We start from the raw sequence: 8,025 nt of genomic DNA on the forward strand, positions 1-8,025 counted from the left end.
ATGTTGATCCCAATCTGCAGCAAGGCTTGCCCACAGTGGTCGTGACCCTGGAGAAAGAGGGCAGGACAGGGTCAACAGATGCCCTGAGACAGTAGGCACAATCACTTTCGCTCCAAGATCCAGGCCACCAGGAGCCAAGGCAGCTCTGGAGGGAAGTCTCCCTAACCCTCCTCCCTTTTTGAACCAGTTTACACTCCACTGTCCTCACACAAGTAGTGCAGGACTTAGTCTAATGTCCCAAGCTCACCGTGAATTCCTATAATCTTTTATCTCGCACTATCAAACATTTGCCTGACCCATCTTGCTTTGTACCAAACATTGGGACACATAGACCAGCAAATATTGCGTGGGACGTACTCATACTTTAAAAGTATCTATGGTTTATCTGAAACTCACATTTAACTGGGCAGCCTGTGTTATTTGCTAAATCTGGAAAGTCTACATGCTAATTCTCTATAACCATCACAGCGCTGGGTCATTCACGTTGATTATGCATGGGAAATGTGACTCTGTAATGGGCATGGTGGTTGCTTCCCAAAATCCATTCCACTTCAGATGATATAATTTCACCCAAACTGCTAGTAACTGGTTCAGGAATAGGCATGGGACTCAATTTGAACCAATGAGCCATGATAGGATTGCTTCTAGAAAAAGTTTTCTTTCTCCTAACTGCAAACCACAGGAGACAGTATCTCTCCCACTGGACCTGAACAAGGAAATACGTCACTTCATTGCTGCTGGAGACCATCTTGCAACCAAGAGAGGGCCTAGCTGGGAGAATAAAGCTGGCACACAGAGAATAATAAATCTGGGTCCTTGATCACTGAGCCACTGAATCAAAGAACCCTGGAGTCTGGTCGACCCCTAGGCCTTCCTATTACATAAGATGATAAAGTCCTTGTTGTTTAAAGTGAGGATTTTGTTAGTGGACAGCCAAAAGGAGTCTAACTGGTAAAGATAAACCAGGCTCCAGGGGCCTCAGTCCCAGCACTGATGACCCACCAGGGTTGTCTGTGCCTCACAGGTTGCACCAAGACAATGGTGTCCTCCCTCCATCAAATCAGTTGCCCACCTGTTTGACTCCCCTTGTTGCCTTGGCCCTTCCTTGTTCTCCCCTCTCCACCACCTCCTTCTCCAAGCTGGTGAGGAAGGCTTCCCTGAGGAAAATGGAGATTCTGTCGCTGATGCCTGGGCAAAGCAACAGAAGAGGGGATTGGCCATATCCAGCACGCCCTGTGCTTGAGGACGGCAGATTTCAAGACTTTGAGAGAAAACACAAGTATGAGCTTGTGGGAAGATGACAGCTGACAAGGGCGAGATAAGTCCAGAAAAACTGAACTTCTACTCCATGATTACAAATGGCCCTTATAAGAAAAGAGTGGAGGAGGACTTTAATTTAATAGTGATCGTGCTGGACATAAAGTACCCTTTATGATGCCTGGAATAAAGAATATGACAGCTGATCTGAAAAGTATGAGACAGGAGCTCAGAATAAACTAGGGCATTATGTAATTCCAGAGACTCACTGCCACTGCCTGTCTCTCAGTCCATGGGTCCCACCACCCTATGAACCCCTCAAGGGCAGGGACCCTTTGTGCTCCTAGCACTGAGCTAAGAGACAAGTGTGCAACAAGCACTCTATGGGTCTATTGAAAAGATGAGTGGAACACATTTTTAATACCTTTCCGCTGAGCCCTAATTCTTTATCTGTAACTGAGAATAATACTATCTATTGTACAGGGCTATTATAGCAATGACAAGACATAAAGAATATGAAAGTGTCAAGCCAGGGTGAGAGCTCGATAAATAGTAGCCTTTGTTACTCTTCAGCCTGGAGAGTCCACTGTGTACTCAGCCCTGTGGTCAGCTAGGTTGAGGGAGATGCAGAAAGTAAGACAAAGCATATAAAGCTTTGATAGGGCCCATCAACATCAGGAGTATCACCATTATTTCTCACATTATCATTATTGAAAAAGTATATTTTTGAAACCCAGTGAGTCAGCAGGCACAAAAGGATGGCACAAAAGAAAAAAAAAAAAAACAACAAAAAGAGGTAACTGTTCTCTTTCCAATTTGTTTGAACCCAAAAGGGAAATACCAACTTCTCAGAGTGAATTCTATGATGTCATCAGATAGCAGTGAGCAAGCAGATCTTATTTTATCTCCATCTCTGTCACAAAGAAGAAAGGGGTACAGAATAAGAACAATGAAGAGGGAATTCAAACTTATGGCAGGTGAGGACACGGAGATGGTAAGGAAGCTCCAAGGCCCTTTTGAAAAAGTATGAAGCAGTTAGGGTTCTTTGAGGAGATGAAGCATGCCCTGGGTATTGGAGGGCCTTTGGATCTGATCAAGTCATATCTGATGGGCCTAGACAAAGAGAGAGCTGTCATGAGCAGAAGCCTGGATGCAAGAGAATGATCTGAATTCTAAGAGGTGGATTCTAGAAACATAGCTTGGTGACCACGAAATTCTAGAACAGATGCCTAATGGCCGATCTGTGAGCCCTTCAGACAGAAGCCAGCTAGAGCACAGTAGAACAAGTCACACCCAAACCATCTGCTTCCATTTCATTAGGGACCACTGGGCTCCTAGCAGAGGGGAATGCAACAATAAACCTGATATATCTTGATTTCCCTTAAATGCCCTGATGAAATGTTCTTGTTCATCTGTTTCACCCATAGCCTCCCAGAGTTGTGTCGGTGGAGCCTTCCAGCAAACAAAACCTTGGTTCTTATGATTGCATGTTTTCCCAGAGGCTGGGGAAGCCTCCTGGGGACATCTGAGAAGCATCTGTATCATGGCCCTATTCACTATATTATTTATGCCTGCCTCTTTCCCCCAATAGGACAAGACTCCTTGATGCCTGAAACCACATCTTGCTTAATGTGGGACTGATCCCAAGACCCTACATAATGAACTGCATGGTTGAAGCCAGGATTGTAAATCAGATTAGCTCATATTCAATGGGGATGAGGAACAGGTAAGAGAGAATATCTGGAAAGTGGGATACGAAGGACCAAGTGTTTAATCCAGCTGATGTTTATAAAGTGTCTCCACCAATAATAATAGCTAATATTTGTTGAGTGTGTACCATGAGCCAAGCACTGTTCTAAATGCCTCATATGGTATTAACTCACTGAATACTATCATCCTCCTCCTGTTACTGAGGAGACTCTGAAATTCAGTGGAGGTATGTGCATTGTTCAAGATCACACCGCTGGTAGGTGACAGAGGACTAGGATCCAGGTTTGAGGATTTAGAGGGGAGGTGCCAGGGGAGGTGGAGATGATGACAGCAACAAACAAGTGGCACGTGTCCAGCATTTGCTAACAGGAGGCCTGACTCCATTCCATGGCAGCAACCACACCCAGACCCAAGCCTTCACAGCCAGCCAGTCCTCTTCCCTGTCCCCAGTGCCTCCCTCTGCTCCCATCCCCTGAAGGACTGTAAGTTCTCCACCTTCATCTAGTGCCGGCTCTCAGTAATGCAGCCAGAGGGCAGAAGAACAGTCCCTGGAGAAATGAAGCAGATTGCAAAGACTGCAGTCAAATGGTGGAGAGAAGACCGGCACGGACACTGTGGATGTCCCTTCTGTTCCTCATTTCTTGGTTCCTTTTGTGAGAGTCCTGTGGACAATTGTGGGCCCCAAAAGGATCAGAGGATGAGGAAACCACAGTCAGCTAAAGCCTAAAGTGTCACTAGCTTTACAGAGAGACCTGTTTCCAGCATGCAGCCCTCGGGAAAGCCCCTAAAGGCTGCTGCCCTGGCAGCCACCTCCCCTACTGCCCTACACTGGACGCATCCTATTGAGCAGATTCCGAGTACACACCTCCAAAGCTACACAGCGTGTCAGGAAATGGACTCTAAGTAACCCCTTTGCTGCCCCATGGTCTGTCCTCAATGTTGTTGCAAGAGGAACTTGAATTTTGGGGTCTGACAGATCTGGATTCAAATCCTGACTCTGTACCAGATTGGTACCTGACCTTGAGAAAATCGTGAACCCCCATGAATGTGGTTCCCTCCATTATACCTGCCTCCTAGGAGCTTCATAAGAATTAAATGAGATCACTTGCAAAAGCACCTAATAGATTAAAACAAAACAAAACAAAACAAAATAAAATAAAAATCATGTGCTTGACACATGGTAGCTTCAAGAGGAAGTGTTCCTCCTCATGGAAGGAGTTATTGAGAAATGTATCTCGGGGCAAAGATGCTGTCTTGCCCATGAGAGGGGTAGAAAGGACACATGGCAGAAGTGAGAAGAAAGAGGAAACTCCATCAACTCCTGCCCAAACCCCTAACACCATCCACTGCCCTTCCTAACTCATCGGAAATCGCACTCTGGAGCATGCAGCCTTTGTTCTGTGGGGTTCATGGCTGTGCCTCCCCATCCAAGGAGAGGCTAGTTTACAAGAAGGACTTGAAGCCTTAGGTATCTCAGATTTAATTCCATGCCAGATGAGAAAACTGCTCATTTGGACAGCTCAATTCTGCTCCTACATCGCATTAGAGGCAGGCCTTGCTCACCTCCATTTGGCTAACAAGCCAGCTTGGGCTCAGAAGGAAATGGAGGCGATTTACAGTAAATTATTCAATTAGAACCGGGACTGGGGTGGCTTCTGCCATTGTCTAATGGGCCAATCCCAGTACAGCTGGAGGCGGGGCTGGGATTATTTAATCTGCAGAATCCATTACGGCTGTAGGGGCAGGACAGTAAATATTATGGAAAGCAGTAGCTCCACTGCAGCACTAGGGACAGGGAGGAGGCAGCTGGGGGTGGGGGGAGGAGGGTGGCTGGGAAAGGAATAGAATGTGGGAAGTCAAGTCCCTCATTATGTGATCCCCTGCTCCCTCATTATTTCTCCTCCCTAGAATGTATCACAATGGTAACTAAACAATTAACTGAAATTAGTAGCTTAGTGTGTTCTCCCTTGAGGATCCCAGGGGCAGGGACTAGATATCTGTCCTGCCCACTGCTTTATCCCCCACCCCATTCACACTCATGGTACCTGATGCACAATGATCAGATCCATTAACACTTATTGACTGACTGGATGGGTTCTTACTGAAAGCACCCTGGCTTCGAGAGACAGGTGCCTACCTTGCCACAGTGTGATAAGTAGTCATTGAGAGAGTGGTGGGAGGGCCTTGTCCCACCATGCAGGCTGCAGGGAGAGGGCTCTGCATCCTAACACCCACTGCAACAAAGCCACCTGTCCCCTCCTGAGTTTCTGAGGCCCTCACTGTCTGATCACACCCGGCTGGGCAGGCTCCCTCCCCACCCCCAACTCTGTGCCTAGCAGGTTCTCCCAGACAGACAGACAGGGACAATAGACCATTGCATCATAACTGCAAAAATTGCAGAAGCGAGTGGGTGCTAAGGGAGGTCCAGAGGGCTTCCCAGCAGTACCAAGGAAGAACAGGTGGGGAGAAGGGGTCAAGGCATGACCTCAAAGCTGACACTTGCAAGAGGAGTGTGAAAACACAGGAGAGAGGAAGGTGTGGAAGGAAGAGTGAGCAGACAGAGGGAAGAACACGGGAAGATTAAGGAACTGCAAGTGCTTCCGAAAGGCCGAAGAGAGCACTCCGGGCTGGTGGCAGAGTTTAGAGGAAATTATCCCAGTAGTGTGGGAATGCAGAAAAAGGAGTGGCCACATTCAGCTGGGAAAGTAGGCCACACTTCTTAGAGAAGACGACATCTGAAGTGGGTCCTAAATGCAGGGTGGGATTTTGCCAGGTGAAGATGGGACAAGGACATTCAGTGCCAAAAGAGCAATGTGTATGTGCCAAAAAGACCAGAGAGTGAAGCAAGTATTCAGGGACCCAGATCTATCCCAGGCAGCTGGAGGGAAGGTGCCTCTGTGGTCCTGCATATGAAAGGAACTAATTCTCTGGATTCTTTCCTGTGGGTGATAGGGAACCACAGAAGGTTTAAGCAGGGGAGTGACATGATCAGAGTGGAATTGCAGCTCCCATGGTGACCAGTAAGTGGATGGACTCCAGGGAGTGAAGCCAGTAGCAGTGGTCCATTTAAGAGACAAGTGCAACTCCCATGAGGATGACAAAAGCTCTGGGGTTGGAGCCATGGACTTGGGGTAAAAAGGAGGGCAAATGCAATGAGCTTTGGGAGGTAACGATGAGCTTCCCTCCTTGCCCCCACTCGAGGCACTGTTGATCTGTGGGAGGATGGCAGCAGTGATGGAGATATTTCAGTATTGATAGCTGGGGTGGCCAGCATGCTGCAGCAATCAGATGCTTGAAGAAGCCTCATTCCCAGGGGAGACACAAGAAACTAAGCAAGCTGTCACCTAGCCCGGCTGAGTAGACTGAGCCTCATGAAATATAGAGAGGCCCGTCTCCCTGGAGGAAGCGTGGGTGGCCCTTTACAGCTGCCAGGCAGCGGAACCCAGCAAGTGGGCAGGACAGACCTCAGGGCTCACAGGAGCTGGGCTTGCCCCTCAGGCCCTGAAGACCCTGGCCAGGCAGCCGAGAAGGACTGTGCATCAGACCTCAGCCCTGCTCCTCAATTCCAGAGCCAGAACAGTTTCAACCAAGCACAGACAAGGCCCCAAGCCTCCCCATGATTAATTGGATACATCTATCTTCTAGGCTTTACCTAAAAGGTTACAAGAATCCCACCTGCACAAATAGGTCAGGGGTAGGACTAGAGCCCTCCAGCCATGATGTAGGCAGCCTTCCTGGAGGAGCTCACATCATGATGTTAGAGTATTAGAATTAGTAGGAGGCTTTAGAGATTAGTCCCTTATAATAATAACTATACTGTTAATTAGAATAAGTAGGAGGGGAAGAGGGAGAAATACTTAATGGGTGCTATTTGTCAGGCACTGTTGTAAATAGTTTACATTTCATCCTCAGAATAATCTTATGCACAGCTCTTGTTATCCCCATTTTTCAGGTGAGGGAACTGAATCACAGAGAGATTAACATGGGCAGATGGAGAGACATGTTCAGAGAGAGGAAGAGATCTGCCTGTGGTCACACAGCCAGCTGAGCTATATCTGGGACCTGCATCCGGGTTTCCTCACTCCCCCAGACTTCCCCATAAGAAATCCAAACAAGGCTTTGTCTGCTTAGAGCCCAGAGAGACCCACCCAGGCTCAGTGTGATTTTCCCTAGGAGATCAATGGATCCGGCAGTTCCCCAACTGTAAAACCAGGATAATTACTCATGCTCTTTCTCCTTTGCTGTGGCTACCAAGCATGGGGAAATGAACAGTGGATAGGGAAACTGCAGGGAGTCCTGGTCTAGTTCAGCTCGGCCTTGGAATAAGGCAGGCAGGTTGACGCAGAGATGTCCATGAGTCCTCAGAGGCATAAGTGAAAGGAGCCAGAGTTAAGCTCTCCCTGATGAGCTCCGGGTGCCCCAGTCCGTGATCAATATGATCTCCCATCCTCTAAATGGCTCCAACTTGTCAAAGTCAACTGCCAGGCAGCCTCTCTTAAATGAGCAATTGTAATAGTCCCAGGGAGAAGCCCAAATTCCTGGAGCCAGGAAAGCCATGGCTGCCCCCATCTTGTATCTCAGGATGGGCCCTTCCTGCCTCTGGGGCTATGATACCCCAGCTGCCCATAAGAGGAGAACCTAGCCCTGAACCATGCAAGGAAACTGCAGTTCCTGCCATGTGGGAGCTGGCCCTGAACTGCTGATTACCCAGTAGTCAGAAGTGAGAAACTGACACCCCAGATGTCCAAGACCTTAGGCAGAGTGTAGCCCATGAGAGAAGCTAGGCTGGGTTTGGGGCCACCCCCCACCATTCAGAACCTCTTAAGAATGCACATTCGGAGTCAGTTACTAGCTGTGTGGCCTTGGGCATGAAGTGTCCTTATCTGTGAAGTGGGGTGTATAATAAGGATAATGGAAGTAATGGTTCCCTCCTCATGGCACTGCTATGTGGATCAGTGAGATCACAGATGTGAAGTACCCGGCACATCAGGGTGCTCACTAGAAGACTGGTTCTGTCTCTCTTCCTGTGAGGACAAGGACCCAGTTGGGGGGGGGGGG

Source organism: Crocuta crocuta, unplaced genomic scaffold (assembly GCF_008692635.1).
Source record: "Crocuta crocuta isolate KB4526 unplaced genomic scaffold, BGI_CrCroc_1.0 scaffold233, whole genome shotgun sequence".
Lineage (NCBI taxonomy): Eukaryota > Metazoa > Chordata > Mammalia > Carnivora > Hyaenidae > Crocuta > Crocuta crocuta.